Source organism: Tamandua tetradactyla, chromosome 8, assembly GCF_023851605.1.
Source record: "Tamandua tetradactyla isolate mTamTet1 chromosome 8, mTamTet1.pri, whole genome shotgun sequence".
NCBI classification, from domain to species: domain Eukaryota; kingdom Metazoa; phylum Chordata; class Mammalia; order Pilosa; family Myrmecophagidae; genus Tamandua; species Tamandua tetradactyla.
The window spans coordinates 29,080,219-29,097,442 of NC_135334.1; the positions used below are offsets into that span (position 1 = coordinate 29,080,219).

At 39.0% G+C, this 17,224-nt stretch overlaps 1 long non-coding RNA gene and 1 pseudogene across 4 annotated transcripts in view; one reads left to right on the forward strand and one right to left on the reverse strand.

The window, feature by feature from the left end:
* LOC143644229 (uncharacterized) overlaps window positions 1–17,224 on the reverse strand; it is a 66,438-nt gene that overhangs the window by 44,000 nt on the left and 5,214 nt on the right. For all 4 annotated transcript variants that reach the window (XR_013156568.1, XR_013156567.1, XR_013156565.1 and 1 more), the window contains exons 2-3: window positions 4,540–4,710; window positions 667–725 (exon numbers count right to left, since the gene is read on the reverse strand). This is a non-coding gene — a long non-coding RNA (uncharacterized LOC143644229). The remainder of the gene's footprint in view (window positions 1–666; window positions 726–4,539; window positions 4,711–17,224) is intronic.
* On the forward strand, window positions 8,264–9,306 carry LOC143643838 (arginine-fifty homeobox pseudogene; annotated as a pseudogene).

Sequence of the window (17,224 nt, forward strand, 5' to 3'; positions counted from 1 at the left end):
AATCTTGAGTATATTTACGTGTATGTAAAATATAACTATTTTTCCCACAACAAACTTAATTACTACTATGAGCATATTGTTTGCACCATATTTTTTAGATCTGATTAAAAGAGTTCACTCACACTGTGTGATTGTGAAAACCTTGTGTCTGATGCTCCTTTTATCTATGGTATGGACAGATAAGTAAACATATGGATTAAAAATAAATAAATAATAGGGGAAACAAAGGTTAAAGTATATTGGGTAGATGTAAATACTAGCGGTCAATGAGAGGGAGGGGTAAGGAGTACGGTATGTATGAGATTTTTCTTTTTTCTTTTTATTTCTTTTTCTGGAGTGATGTAAATGTTCTAAGAAATAATGATGGTAAATATACAACTATGTGATGATATTGTGAGTCACTGATTATATACCAAGACTGGAATGTTATATGTTAAGGATTTTTGTGTTTGTATGTTGTTATGCTTTGTCAATAAAAATATTTTAAAAAGTTTACTCACAAATGTATGCTTCACTCATTTTACGATTATACTGCAGTAAAAAATCTATACTTCCGAACGCACTGCTTTGCACTAAATTTTATCTAGTTCATGTGACCTTGTCTTCTTTCTCATATTAGTCTGAAAACCTTCAAGAACAAAGACCTTATATAGGGTAACTTCTTACCTTGAAAAACTCAGCTTTGGAAAGCAAGCAAGCAAATGGTAGGTATTGCAGTTAGAGTCCTGCCAGAAAACAGATAGTAGGGTGAAAAGGGTGTCATTTAAGACAGTTTAATAAAGGGGCCATTTCCAGAAGAATGGACAGGGTTAAGGTAACTATCAATGGAGAGCCAGTCACCCAAGAACTAGCAACAGCAGGAAGCGGTTATCACATCTGGACTTAAAAAGGAAGCGGTAAAGGAACAATGTTACTGGAGCTGGTTAGATCTAGAGACTCGAAAGAGAAACTTCCCATCAAAGCTACATGATGAAGAAGTACAGCCACCACAAGAATTGCAGCCAGAAAGCAGGAGAATTGGCAGGGGTGGGAAATTATTTCCCCAACCTCTCTCTTCTCTACCTTTTGCTTTCCTTTTGGTGTTCCTAATGGCTGGACCCAACTGGAGGCCAGAAGGCAAGGGAGCTCATTGAAGCAATCTATACATATCAGCCTTGCAGGACATAGGTCCTGATCAAGAAGAGCTCATAATAGAGCTGTTGTACATATATTGGGGGTGGGAAGTGAGTGGGGAAAAGGAGAATGGCCAACACTGTAGAGTTAACATTAAAAAGTGAAAGCTCAACCGCGAGCATGTGCACTGGAGCCGTTTAGGAACTTGGTAAAATTTGCAAAAATGGAAGGATAAAAATAATAAAAAGCAAAAAAAAAGATAGACAAAATAAGGTGATACCAAAGGAATGTACACTTCAACAGAGTAGAGATTTTGACTTACTGTTGTGTGTATCCTTGGCCTTTAAAACAGTGCTCCCTCACAGCAGGTACTCAGGATTTGGAGGGGAGGATAAATGAATGAATGACTACAGAAATTTTTAAAGACTTAAAGATCAAAAAATAAAATAAAAAATTGTTTTTTATCAATATTTATTCCCTGATGATCTTACCCACTCCTGCAACTTTAATTACCACATGAAAGCTGATTCCCAAATTTATATTTGAACCCAAGACTTCTCTCCTGAACTACAGATTCATATCTTCAACTCCCTATTCAACAATTCCACTTAATGGCTAATATGCCATTTAACCATCTAAAACAAAACTATGATCTTCCCCTAAAATTTGCTCCATCATAGCCTTTCCCGTTTGTTGATGACAACCCCACCATGAGCCACTACACTATTTATGGGGTATTTCTGGGCACTAAGGAGAGAAGAAAAATGAATTTCAAAATAGAGACTGATTGAGACTGTTGTGGAGGCATACAGATAACTGATAATGATGCAAATAATTCTTGTCTATAGATTTGCAAGTTTTTGGCCTGTCCATTGGAAAAGCCATTGGCTTCCATCTTTCTCTGTAGAAAAGCCAGTTTTATCACCCTTTGCAGATTTATTTCAATATTCCTGATCTATAATTGTGTCTGTTCTTTGAATTCTCTTTTGAACCAGTTGTAATATCTCCCTGGTTCCATCACAGGTTAATGAGAAGGATAAAATCTTTAATATATGTTTATTTTTTATCTGTATGAGAATCATGATTTTACCGTATTTAGAAAGCTACTTTATAACAGGATAAAAGAAAGGCAATCTAAGTAAGTGAGAGTAAGTGAGAGGAGACAAGGAAGAGAGAATGGGAAAAAAATACAAGGCAGTTTTCTTGTAAATTCTGAGAGGAATAAATTAGTTAAAGGTCAGTTAGTCTGAGGGAGTCAATTGGACATAAATTTTTCTTTTTTTCCACATTTGTTGTTCTCTTGGGCTGTGGGCATTAAGGGGGTGAGTCATTAGTCCGATAACTATAGTATTCAACTGTACGTTTGGAGGAGTAAATAATGCCCTTCCCCAAAAATATAATGCCCAGCACCCCCACATGCAAGTCAAGTTCAGTTCCCTCAGGGACTGCCTACCACCACACACACACACACACACACACACACACACACTTTGGGTGTCAGGAGCCCTTGTGTGCAGCTCCTCATTCAAAGAGGGAGAGAGCAGCTCAAGCCCACTTGACTTTTGGGGCTGGAGAATGCCTCCAACCCTGCCAGATTGGTTGTGTTCCTGGAAGAGTTACAATAGGAGCTTGAATTACAAATACCCTCAGGGAAGGCTGAGGGACTTTCCACTTTCTGCTACAGTCTAGACTAAAGAGCTCCCTGAGTGAGGCACGAGACTCAAGAGTTCCTTGAGAAAGAACAAGCTCATGCCTCACTCTTAAGTTTGTCAGGAGTTCTCAAGATGGCAGCTGTTCAGCACAGCTACTTTCCAGGAGGTGAGTCTGCCCCAAAAGAGCTGGGTGAGTGCAGGTTCCAACACTGGTCACCTCATAGAGCAAGAAGCATACCCTTCTGCACCTACCTTCACAAGTGATCCTCAGGAATCTTGGCAATTTTAAATCAAGGAACTCATACCTGTCACTACATCTTCAACAGGTCATACAGTTACCCTCCAACAAACTTTCCTAACGTTGAATGTTGGGGCAAGAGATTGGACTCTGTTATGGGTTGAACTGCGTTCTCCAAAAAAGACATATTCAAGTCCTAACCCTGGTCCTGTGAATGTGACCTTATTTGGAAACAGGGTCTTTGAAGAAGTAATTAGTTAAAATGAGGCCACACCAGATTAGGGCAGGCCCTAATCTAATATGCCTGTTGTCCTCATAAGAAGAAGGAAATTTGGACACAGATACAACACACAAAGAGAAGTCCATGTGAAGACGAAGCAGAGATCAAAGTGATGCAGCTACAGGCCAAGATATGCCAGGCATTGCTGGCCAACACCAGAAGGAAGCAAGGATTCTCTCCTACATATTTCAGAAGAAGCATGGTCCTGCCATCACCTTGAATTCAGACTTCTGGCCTCCAGAAGTGTGAGACAATAAATTTCTAGGGTATTGTTTTTTTAAGCCACCCAGTTTGTCGTACTTTGTTCTGACAGGCACAGAAAACTAATACAGACTCTTAGAACCTTTCTTTTCCAGAGGTTCCTGAGTTCCTTATGTAAAATTTCCACCCCTTCTCAAAGCTATGCACATAAAAGAAATTTGGAAGCCAGGGATGATGCAGGGGATACATTTAAACTCTCTCCCCCTTGGGCAATGGATAAAAAGTTATAATTACATAGCTAGGAAAAGCCAGTCAGGTGACTTCTTTAAATAACTTCTTCTGTGATTTACTGCCTCCACTTAAAAGTCAAGAAGCACCATAATCTTAAAGTTCTGTTTTACCAGGCACCCAGCTATACTTATAATCAATTAACTCAGAACTTAAGAAGTATCAGCTTTAAAATTAAAGTTTACTTCCTTGCACTGAGGGCGTAAAATGAGGTATGTTTTAGAACTGGACTAAGAAATCTTTAGAAAGCTAATCAGATCTCAAATTAGTCTTACTGATGTTCAAAAGCAATCACCACCACATTTTTTTCCTGTGAGAGCACAGGACCACTTCATTCCAAACACCCCCAAATTAAAATTAAGACACCATCTAATTTTTGCTATGATTCTGAGTCCACTTCTAAATTTATCCCTTTAACTGGATATTGCAATATTACTAATAATTCATACTTTTCTCAAAGATATAGAGAGGAAAAAAAGACTTTTAAAAGTCTTCAAAATAAAATGGATTAGCTATTTATGATTAGTCAAATAGCCTCAGCTATCATTGCCAGATATTGCCTTAGCATATCCTTGTAGCTGCCAGATGGAAATTGAGCAATGGGTTGGGGGTTTCCACCCAGTTTCAAGGGCAATGATATGAAGAGAAAGTTAAATTCATATTAAGCAGATCCACTCCCTATGTGACTAATCCCGGCTCATTAGTTTGTGGACCTGCTGACTCACTTCTCTATTTAAGGTCTTCAATGCCAAGGAAATAACACTTACCCCATCAGTTTCCATTTCCACTTTAAGTGATACCAAAGCACAAAGCAACACAGGAAAAAGTTCAACTCCTTATATGTCCATTACAGCATAAATGCCAGCAAAAGGAGAAATGAATTTTACCCTTTTGCTGGAATTCTTCATTTATCCGTCAATATTGGACCACGGCTTACTCTGTATGTTGAGAAGGAGAAAAAAGGACAGTTGGCTGATCAATCTGGGCCTCCCAGTCTGTTTGAACTCTAGTGGGATCATTACAGGTCCTGAATACAGGCTACAGATTTAAGGGGCAGATCCTTAACATATTCAGTTACCCACTACAGATTAAGTTCTGGCCATGCTCTTTAGAGACTGATTTATAAGCCCAAATGCCAATTTATCCATTTTCTAAACACATACGCAATAAAACTGTCAAATGGACAAATTCCAGTGTCCGTTAGTCAATATACTCTCTTCCCAGTAGAAAAAGAAATTTAGAAACCAAGCCATTATCAGAAGGTTGCTTTTGAATACCGAATCCTGTCTATTGTTTTATGTGCCTTCCCCATATGTGTAGTTCAGGAGCTGTATCTTTTTATCTTTGTATCTTCAGGGCCCAGCACAGTGCCTGGAACATAGAAGATATGCAAATATGCTTTAATGCATGAGTGAATGAAGATTAAAATGATGTTCTTGAAATCTTGCAAATTGTAAAGCACTATACAAACAAAGAACTGTGACCATGAATAGGGAATGGTGTCATTAAACTGTGACAGACTGGTGTGCCCATCTGAGCGGCAACAGGAGCAATGAAAACATGAAAGCAAACAGTAGGAAACAAGTGAAGATGCACGTGTATAAAAGCAAGATTAATGTCATAATGTCAATTAATGTTTTTAGATAACATTGTAAGAAATATACAATACAGAAAATAAAGTTTAAAAAGCATTTTAGATGACCAAGATATGAGAATGAATTGATGTGGAGAGGAGGGAATCCCAAAAACTGAAACTTCATACTTCTCCTACCATGTGTCCATCAACTAAGAAACTCCGTTTCTATACCTAGTAGAAAATGATGTAGTGTCTCCATAGGAGGTTTTTTTCATTTGCATATCTTTTATCATGGAGGGTGAGAATGAAGAAAAATTTAAATATGGGTCAGCTTATGAGTGAGAATTTTCCAGAGAATATTATTAGGATCATCCTCCCTTAGAAAAAGATAGAGGCCATATTGATTGATTTTGGGGGAGATGTTGCATATGTTTCAGTTAAAATGTACACTAAATCAAAGATAATTATAGTGATTAGCCCCTGATCAGGCTAGAAAAAATATTTTGATTTGCTAAATTTATCTTAGTAGGTAAGGCAAAGGCACTAAATAAAAATTATTGAATTCCTCAAGTCTTTAAATCATAGGAAGAAATAAACCAATGAAAATAAGCTCCTAATTCTGCTGCAAAAGCCTTGAGAGAGAGGAAGCAGTGATGCACACAGTTTGGGCCACAAACTTGGCAGGACCGCTGACATTGTTGAGTTATGATTCAGGAGAGACCATTTATACCAGCCATCAGTCACATCTTAGGGGAAGAACATTCATGCCAGAAAGAGAATTGGTGGCCCATAAGAAAGTGCCACTTCCTTCTTTACTCAGAGCACCAACGATATAAACCTAATTTACTTCAAGTGTATGGTGTTTAAAATTTTTTTAAAAAGCCTCAAAGTGGTATTCAGATGAGCCAGCAAAGATTGGATAAGCCCAGACGTCAAGTCCTTTCACATGTCCCTTGGTACCCACTAGGTGGAGAGTTTTCTCATATCTCTTCTGCAGCCTCCCAGTCCCCTGAAAATCACCCCTTCCACATCTCCACTCCCTTCAAAAAATACACTCACAGGAGCCAAGATGGCAGCTTAGCGAAGTGTGGGATTTAGTTCATCCTCCAGAGCAGCTAGTAAATAGCCAGGAACAGACCTGCTGGGGCCATGTCAGTGACCTGACACACAGTGTACCCTAGTCTGGATCAGCTGGACCAGCTGTGAGCCCACCTAGAACCATGAGTTCCCCAAACCATGGCAGCCAGCGCCCCTGCCCCACAGGATGCTTCCCAGACAGGAAAGGAAAGAGACTTTGCCAGCAGCAGAGGCTGAGCACAACTAAGCTCCAATTGTGGAGTCAATTAACAAACTCTAACTACTGTAAATAGGCCTCCAACTCAGCTGAACCTCAAGTAAAAGCTGAGGTTGCTGGTTTTTGCTCCGGCGCAGAGCGGGCAGGGCTGATAGAAAAAGAAAAAAAAACAAAGGTTTTTTTGGATTGGGCAGCACAAAATACTTGAAAGGGTCTGGGCCCTGAAGGAAAGGAGAGGGCACACAGGACCTGGAGATACACAGAGCAACATACCAACTTAAGCTCTTGGTTGGCAAACCCGAGGAACTGGGATCCTGCTCTGAAAAGGATTTTTTTTTCTTTTCTTTTTTGTGGCTGTGTTTCTATGGATTGACTACTCTTTGTATACAGCTGTAAGGCTTCTCAGGCTCCAACTACCCCAAGTAAGGGTGAAATTGAGTTCATCTGAGAGCTTGTCTGGAGGCTATGCCTTCCCCAGGAGTGGGTGGGGCCCAGCTCAGGTGGAATCCCTCCCTCAAGGAATTCAGACCCCAGGGTCTGGAAAACTGAAGTGATTAAAGCCACTCTACAGCCTCTCCTCTGTCTTGACCACACACCCCCAGCAGGGACAGTCTGCTGAAGTTAAAGGTACCACATCACTTTATGCTGGGGCACCCGCAGGTAGACAAGTGCCACATACAGGGGAGGATAAGAAAAACAGTCTAGAGGTTTCACAGCAACCTGCTGGGTCTCACCCTCAGGGACAATGCAGGGGACTCTTTCCTCCTGAGAGGAGACCAGTTTGGTCTGGGAAATTCTGACTGAGGTCTATAATACCTAACTAGATCCTCCTAAGGGAGAAAAAAAAAAAAAAAAAAAAAGGCACCATGCAGGCAGGGCAAGAAACAAGAAAACAAGAACTGAAAAATTCTGATCTGTTAAACAAAACCTAAGCTAAAGGTCCAGAATAAGCTGAACAGAATGTCAAAGAACAGATAGACAACAAAGTCATCCAGCAAGAAAATCCTAGGTTAAAAAAAGTAAAAACAATCTCCAGAATAAACTAATTAAGGTAATTAAATGCCTAGACCCAGCAAAAAATAACAAATCATACTAGGAAAATTGAAGATATGGCCCAGTCACAGGAACAAACCGGCAATTCAAATGAGAAACAGGAGTTGAAACAATTAATTCAGAATGTTCGAACAAACATGGAAAACCTCTTCAAAAATCAAATCAATGAATTGATGGAGAATATAAAGAAGGCAAGGAATAAACAAAAAGAAGAAATAGAATGTCTGAAAAAACAAATCACAGAACTTATGGGAATGAAAAGCACAGTAGAAGGGATAAGAAAAAAAACAATGGAAATCTACAAAGTTAGATTTCAAGAGGCAGAAGATAGGATGTGAACTGGAGGATGGGACATCTGAAATCTGACAAGCAAAAGAAAATATAAGGAAAAGAATGGAAAAATATGAGCAGGGACTGAAGAAACTGCATTTCCAAAGAGAGACACATCAAACAGGATTGAAAATGGACACTCCAAAGGGATTCATGAATAGACCTACCAATGGAATCCACTGGTGGCCAGACAGATGTAGAGGTCCCTGGGAATCCCCAGCAGCACCCTTGAATCCACATGGATGATTCCAACGTGAAAATGATACCACAAGAACAAGTGGATCACAGCTTTCCATCTCATATTTCAGGGCCTCTGATGAACAGAAGGGCCCCAGAGAATTCCCAGCCTGACCCATTTGTCAGCATGGGTGATTCCAACATGAACTCAATGCCACAGCATCCAGTCAGTCCCATATCTCAGAAGAACAGAGTGCCCATTGAGACTTCTCAGCCAGATACTTTTATCAATATGCGTAAATCAAGCATGTGCTTTGCACCTCAGTGTCAAACCAATTCCTCAATATGGAGGAAGCATCATGACCGTACCTTATTTCCCAAAAATAGCATGAAGAGTTGGAGATTCTATTCAGCCAGACCATGTTTCCAGATAAAAATGCCCAGAAGGAACTGGCTTTGAAACTCAACATAGAGGAGTCAAGAGTGAAGATTTGGTTTAGGAACTGGCAATTCAAATTGAGGAAGCAGCAGCAGCAACAATGGCAATCACTAGAGAAATAAAACCAGATCTTTCCAACCAAGGAGAATGTGCCCACCCCACACAGAGCAGGCACCAATCCTTATTCTTTTTTCCCTGTAGTTTCTGATTACTACAGCTTCCTTCCACCACAACCATTAAGTACTTCAAATTTGGCATGAGACTCTGTCTTCACTGGGAATCCCATAAGTGGCACCCAAATGCAAGATCCACAGTTGGAAATGCTTGTGGCCTCAGTTCCTGCTTTGTACTCTGATGCTAATGACATATTCCAAATTGTGGAATTGTGCACATTTTCTGATGAGGATGAGATATCCAGCCCTTCCCTCAGCTGTCTATATCAGTATCTCTCACCCAAAAGACCTCAGCCAGAAGAACAGGATAACACTTTCAGCAACTTTGCTGGTCCAGCTGTAGGTCTATCTCCAGAGCAAACCTGGTTTGGTGGGACAAGCCAAGGCTTTGAAGCCTACTGTGTAAGATATAGCCTGGAATTTAAGAACTCCTCCAGGATAGAAGACTATGGATTTCTATATCAGGATACTAGTAAATATCAGCCCTTATAGTAGTAGGGTCTTCCCAGCTCTTGGTCTCTTCTCTCTTTGGTCTACTTTTTTTTGTTATTGTTGTTGTATGGGCAGACACCGGGAATCAAACCCAGGTCTCTGGCATGGCAGGTGAGAGCTCTGCCTGCTGAGCCCACCCTCTTTCCCTCTGGTCTACTTGTAACTCAGATATCTGAGTCAGTGTCACTTTGATTGTCTTGGAAACATTGTAAATACTAGAGCTTTTCCAGTTGTAGCTCTGCACCACACAATCAGCCTTCAGTACTCTCCTTGGAGAAAGGCCTTCCTGGTTCCCCAAGTGGCCGAGGGTCTTGTCAGTGTTTGGGATTTTGGTCATTCTAATAGATGTGTAGTGGTATCTCATTGTTGTTTTAATTTGCAATTCCCAAATGACAAATGATGTTGATCATCTTTTAGTATGCTTATTTTCCATCTGCATATCTTAATTGGTGACCTCTCCAGATCATTTGCCCATTTTTAAGATTTGACTGGTTGTTTTCTTATTGTTTAATTTTCAGAGTTCTGTGTATATTTCAGATATATGTTTTGCAAATATTTTCTCTAACTCTTTGGCTTGTCTTTTCGTTCTCATAACAGTCTTTTGCAAGGCAGAAGTTTTGAATTTTATAGAAGTCTAAGATTTTTTCCTATGTTATGTTCTAGAAATTTTATAATTTTTTTTGTTTACATGTAGGTCTCTGATCCATTTTGAGTTCGTTTTTGTGAGAAATATAAGGTATGTATCTAGATTTACTTTTTGGTATGTGGATGACCAATTCTTCCAGCACCAGATGTTAAAAACTATATTTTTTTCCATTGACTTCTTGTCAAAGATCAGTTGACTATACTTGTATGGATCGATTCTGTTCCATTGATTAATTTGTCTATTCTTTCACAAATACCACACTGTAGCTTTATAGGAAATCTTGAAGTCTAGTAGTGTCAGTTCTCCAACTTTGTCCTTCTTGCCTTCCACATTTAATGGGGGGAAGTTAGAAGCTCAAATTTTATTTCCAACATTTAGGTTTTGTGTTTTCTAAAAGGTATTGTCAGCCAAAATTTGGGGGGAAATCATCTCACCCTTAGTTTTTTTTTTTTCTTCTTCTTCTTCTTCCTTTTTTTCACAATCACACAGACATGTTGCAAAAGCTGTATCATTATACCATCATCTTAAAAAAACATGGCTAATGGAACACAGCTCTACATTTTCAGGCACTTCCCTCCAGCCTCTCCAATACACCTTGGCTAAAAAAGGTGATATCTATATAATGCGTAAGAATGACCTCCAGGATAACCTCTCGACTACGTTTGAAATCTCTTAGCCATTGACACTTTATTTTGTCTCATTTCTCTCTTCCCCCTTTTGGTCAAGAAGATTTTCTCAATCCCTTGATGTTGATTCCCAGCTCATTCTAGGATTTCTGTCCCACATTGCCAGGAAGGTTCACACCCCTGGGAGGCATGTCCCACGTAGGAAGAGGGAGGGCAGTGAGTTCATTTGTTGTATTGACTGAAAGAGAGAGGCCACATCTAAGCAACAAAAGAGGTTCTCTGGGGGTGACTTTTAGGCCTAATTTTAAGTAAACTTAGTCTATCCTTTGCGAGGGTAAGTTTCATATGAACAAACCCCAAGATCGAGGGCTTGACCTATTGCTTTGGCTGTCCCCACTGCTTATGAGGAAATCATCACCCTTAATTTTAACATAGTACAAGTGTCCAGACATAGTAAGAGGTATAAGGATTGGAATATGAATGGATAAAACATATTTTTAAAGATGAGATGATCAAATCTCTAACATAGTGAAAAAAATCAACAGACAAATGGTCAGAATGGAAGTTCAACAAATTTTCCAGCTACATGATCAACCTACAAAGAAATAACATTTCCCAACACAAGCAATAAACATATAATAAAATAAGCAGCTCTCTATAAAAATATAAAGCATCTACAAATTAACCAAGAATGTAAGACCTGTGGAGAAAACTCCAAAAGTTGAATAAAAGAGTAGAAATTAATTTAAATGAAAGGCATTTCAAGCCATCAAATAATAAATTTAAAAGGCTGGAAATCATATAAATATATGATCTGAACACAATGGAATGAAATTAGAAATCAACAGAAGAAGGAGGTTTAAGAAATTCAAAAATATGCGGGCATTAAACAACACATACCTAAATAACCAATGAACCAAAAAGAAATTACAGGGGAAATTAGAAAATACTTTAAGATGAATGAAAACAAAAGAAAATATGCTGAAACTTATAGGCTAAAGCTAAACTTAAAGGGAAATTTATAGTATTAACTGTTAATAGTATAAAAGAAGATCTCAAAACAGTAACTTCAACTTTTACCTTAAGAAACAAGAAAAAGATGAGCAAACTAAACCCAAAGGTTTAGACCAGAGCAGGGAAAAATGAAACAGAGACTACAAAAAAATTGGAAAGATCAGCAAAATTGATAAATATTTAGCTAGACTGAAATAAATTACCACCTTACAGAAATAAAATACCATGAAGAACTATACGCAAAAATTACATAACCTAGATGAAAGGGACAATTTCCTAGAAAATCACAAATTACTTAAACTGAATTAAGAAGAAATAAGCAATCTCAAGAAACCAATAACAAGTAAAGATTCTGACATAGTAATTATTGCTTAATTCTACCAGCCACTCAAAGGAAAATTAACATCAATATTTCTCAAACTCCTTCAAAAAATTGAAGAGGAGGGAACCTTCCAAACTCATTCTATGATGCCAGCAGTACTTGGATACCAAAGTCAGATAAAGAATCACAAGAGAGACTTCTGGACCAAGATGGCGGCTTAGCAATGTGCACGTTTTAGTTCGTCCTCCAGAACAGCTACTAAATAAACAGAAACAGTACAGAACAGCTCCTGGGGCCACGTCAGTGACTGAACACACAGCGTACCCCTGTCTGGACCAGGTGGGAGCCCCCCCAGAACCGTGAGTTCCCCAAGCTGCAGCAGCTGGTGCCCCTCCCTCACAGGCTGCTTCTCAGAGGGGAAAGGAAAGGGACTTTACTAGCAGCAGGGGCTGAGCCCAACCAAACACAGATTGTGAAATTAATTAACAAATTCTTAACACTAAAAATAGGCCCCCAGCTCAGGTGAACCTGGTCAAAGCAGAGGTTGCTCATTTTTGCCCCTGCACCAAGGGGGCACTGCTGATGGAAACAGAGGTTTTTGTGGCAGTGTTTCTACAAAGGCTTGACTGCCTTTTGATACAACCACAGGACTTCTCAGGCTGCAACTACCCCAGGCATAGGCAGAAACAAGCTCGTTTGAGGGCTTGTCTGGAGACTGTGCCTTCCCCAGGGGAGGGGTGAAGCCCAGCTCAGGTAGAGTCCCTCCCTCAAAGAATTCAGACACCAGGGCTTGGTAATTTGAAGCCATTAAAACCAGCCTACAACCACTCCTCTGTCTCCACCACGCCCCCAGCAGGGAGAGTCTGCCAAAGTTAAAGGTACTGCATCATCTTATGCTAGTGGGACTTGCAGAAAGACAAGCACCACATACTGGACAGGATAAGAAAAACAGAGCACAGAGACTTCACAGAAAACTCTTTCAACCTGCTGGGTCTCACCCTCAGGGAAAACTGACGCAGGACACTCTTTCCCCCTGATAGGAGGTCAGTTTGGTCCAGGAAAATCTGGCTGGAATCTATAATACCTATGTAGACTCTCCTAAGGGGGGTGGGGAAGACACCATACAAACAGGGCAAGAAACAAGAAAACAAGAACTGAAAAATTCTCCTCTGTTAAACAAAACCTAAGCTAGAGGTCCAGATTAAGCTGAACTGAATGTAAAAGAACAGATAGAAAACAAATTCATCCAGCAAGAAAACCCTAGGTAAAAGAAGTGAAAGCAATCTCCAGAATAAACTAATTAAGGTAATTAAATGCCTAGACACCAGCAAAAATAACAAATCACACTAGGAAAATTGAAGATATGGCCTAGTCAAAGGAACAAACCAACAATTCAAAAGAGATACAGGAGCTGAAACAATTCATTCAGAATATATGAACAGACATGGAAAACTTCATCAAAAACCAAATCAATGAATTGAGGGAGGACATAAAGAAGGCAAGGAATGAACAAAAAGAAGAAATCAAAAGTCTGAAAAAACAAATCACAGAACTTATGGGACTGAAAGGCATGGTAGAGGAGATGAAAAAAAACAATGGAACCCTGCAATGGTAGGTTTCGAGAGGCAGAACATAGGATTGGTGAACTGGAGGACGGAACATCTGAAATCCAGCAAGAAAAAGAAAATATAGGGGAAAAAATGAAAAAATATGAGCAGGGACTTGTGGAATTGAAGGATAATATGAAGCACATGAATATATGTGTTGTGGGCATCCCAGAAGGAGAAGAGAAGGGAAAAGGAGGAGAAAAACTAATGGAGGAAATTATCACTGAAAATTTCCCAACTCTTATGAAAGACTTAAAATTACAGATCCAAGAAGTGCAGCATACCCCAAAGAGAATAGATCCAAATAGAAGTACTCCAAGACATTTACTAATCAGAATGTGAGAGGTCAAAGAGAAAGAGAGAATCTTGAAAGTAGCAAGAGAAAAGCAATCCTAATAAGTCCAATAAGACTATGTGTAGATTTCTACGCAATAAGACTATGCATAGAAAAGCAAGTCCAATAAGACTATGTGTAGATTTCTCAGCAGAAACCATGGAGGCGAGAAGACAGTGGGGTGATATATTTAAATTACTAAAAGAGAAAAACTGCCAACCAAGAATTCTATACCCAGCAAAATTGTCCTTCAAAAATGAGGGAGAAATTAAAACATTTTCAGACAAAAAATTGCTGAGAGAATTTGTGACCAAGAGACCAGCTCTGCAAGAAATACTAAAGGGAGCACTAGAGATAGATATGAAAACACAAAAGAAAGAGGTGTGAAGAAAAGTTTAGAAAGAAGGAAAATTAGACATGACATATTAAAAATCTGTAGTGTTTCTATACACTAGTAATGAACAATCTGAGGGGGGAAACAAGAAAAAAATTCCATTTACAATTGCAAACAAAAGAATAAAATATTTAGGAATAAATTTAACTAAAGAGACAAAAGACCTATACAAGGAAAACTACAAGAAATTGCTAAAAGAAATCACAGAAAACCTAAATAAATGGATGGCCATACCATGTTCATGGGTTGGAAGATTAAATATAGTTAAGATGTCAAATCTACCTAAATTGATTTATAAATTCAATGAAATGCCAGTTAAAATCCCAAAAATTTACTTTTCAGAAATAGAAAAACCAATAACCAAATTTATCTGGAAGGGCAGTGTGCCCTGAATAGCTAAAAATACCCTGAGAAAGAAAAATGAAGTTAGAGGTCTCACACTACCTGACTGTAAAGCATATTATGAAGCTACAGTGGTCAAAATAGCATGGTACTGTCATAAAGATAGATATACTGACCAATGGAATTGAATAGAGTGTTCAGCTATAGACCTTCCCATCTATGGACAATTGATCTTTGATAAGGCAGTCAAGCCAACTCACCTGGGACAGAACAGTCTCTTCAATAAATGGTGCCTAGAGAACTGGATATCCACATGCAAAAGAATGAAAGGGGATCCAAATCTCACAACCTATGCAAAAATTAACTCAAAATGAATCATTCAGCCTGGTAAAAACACTGAATCAGTATAGACATCACCTTGTTCAAAGTAAAAACATCAGCAAGTGACCTAATGAAAATCAAAACTATAAAACAATAGAAAGAGGTAGGCAATGGTGGCTCAATGGCAAAGTTTCCAGAGACCCAGATTCAATTCCCACTGACTGCCCATGAAAAAAAAAAAAAAACCAATAGAAAGAAAAAAGTATCTCAAAAGTTTAGAAACTTTACAAACATCTGAAAAGGATTTTTTTTCTTCCAGGAACGAGGAAACAATCTAGAAAGTTACTGGGCATCTTAAATGGAATTGCAACAGAAGCAAATAAGCTGAGATGCCAACATAAACTAGATTTGATGAAAAGGAAGGATTGAAAGGAAATTAAAAACACAGAAGGAGTAAAAAGTTAATTCTGCCACAATAAAATTGGCAGTGGTAGACAAATTCAAATAAATTTCTCAGATGCACAGAAAAATAACAAACAAAAAATATATAACATTCAACAAAAGATGATGGTCTATGTTTGCTGAGAGAACATCCATCTTAGAGGATTCCCAGCAGACTTCCTTTTACATTTCACTGGTCGGAACTAGAACATAAGGCTAAGAGAAAAGAGTATCTGCAGCGAAAGTTAATGAGGGTGAAAGGGGCTAGGAATGGGTTTTGGGTGGCCAGTAATATACTATAGAATACCTCATGGCTACTAAAAATTATGTACATCAATCTTGGACCACATTTCTTGTTATCTACTGTTCTAGTTTGCTACTGCTGGAATGCAACATACAAGAAAGGAATGGCTTTTAAAAAGGGGAATTTAATAAGTTGCAAGTTTACAGTTCTAAGGCTGAGAAAATGTCCCAATTAAAACAAGTCTGTAGAAATCTCCAATCTAAGGCATCCAGGGAAAGATACCTTGGTTCGAGAAGGCTGATGAAGTTCAGGGTTTCTCTCTCAAGTGAAAAGGCACATGGCAAACAGGGTCAGGGTTTCTCTCTAATCTGGAAATGCATGTGGCAAACACCCCATCATCTGCTAGCTTTCTCTCCTGGCTTCTCTTTATGAAGCTCCCTGGGAGGCATTTTCCTTCTTCATTTCCAAAGGTTGCTGGCTTATGGACTCTGCTTCTCGTGGCTTTGTCATTCTGCTCTCTCCAAATCTCTCTCATTGTCCAAAATATTTCCTCTTCCATAGGACTCCAGAAACTAATCAAGACCCACCCAAATGGGTGGAGCCATGCCTCCACCTAATCCAGCTTAACAACCACTCCTGATTAAATCACATCTACAGGGAGATGATCTAATTACAGTTTCAAACATACAATGGTGAATAGGGATTAGAAAAAATGGTTACTGTGCTGGTTTGAAAGGAAGTATGCCCCATAGAAAAGCCATGTTTTAATCAAAATCTCATTTCATAAAAGTAGAATAATCCCTATTCAATACTGTATGTTTGAAACTATAATCAGATCATCTCCCTGGATGATGTGATTTAGTCAAGAGTGGTTGTTAAACTGGATTAGATGATGACATGTCTCTACCCATTTGGGTGGGCCCTGATTGGTTTACTGGAGTCCTATAAAAGAGGAAACATTTTGGAGAATGAGAGATTCAGAGAGAGTAGAGAATGCTGCAGCACCATGAAGCAGAGAGTCCACCAGCCAGAGACCTTTGGAGATGAAGAAAGAAAACACCTCCCAGGGAGCCTCATTAAACCAGAAGCCAGGAGAGAAAGCTAGCAGATGATGCCATGTCTGCCATGTGCCCTCCAAGCTGAGAGAGAAGCCCTGACTGTGTTTGCCATGTGCCTTCTCACTTGAGAGAGAAGCCCTGAACTTCACTGGTCTTCTTGAACCAAGGTATTTTCCCTGGATGCCTTTGATTGGACATTTCTGTAGACTTGTTTTAATTGGACATTTTCTCGGCCTTAGAACTGTAAACTAGCAACTCATTAAATTCCCCTTTTTAAAAGCCATTCTGTTTCTGGTATATTGCATTCCGGCAGCTAGCAAACTAGAACAGTTACCTTTACAAAATGGGATCAGGATTAAAACGTGGCTTTTCTGGCATACATACATCATTTCAAACCAGCACATTCTACCCTCTGGACCCCATAAAAGACATGTTTTTCCCATATGCAAATACATTAATTCCATCACAATATCAGAAAAATTTAAAGCATTTCAGTAACAATCAAATGCAATACAAGATTAAAACCAGTACAAAGTCTCATCAAAGTTAGGTACAAGCATGGTCTGTGC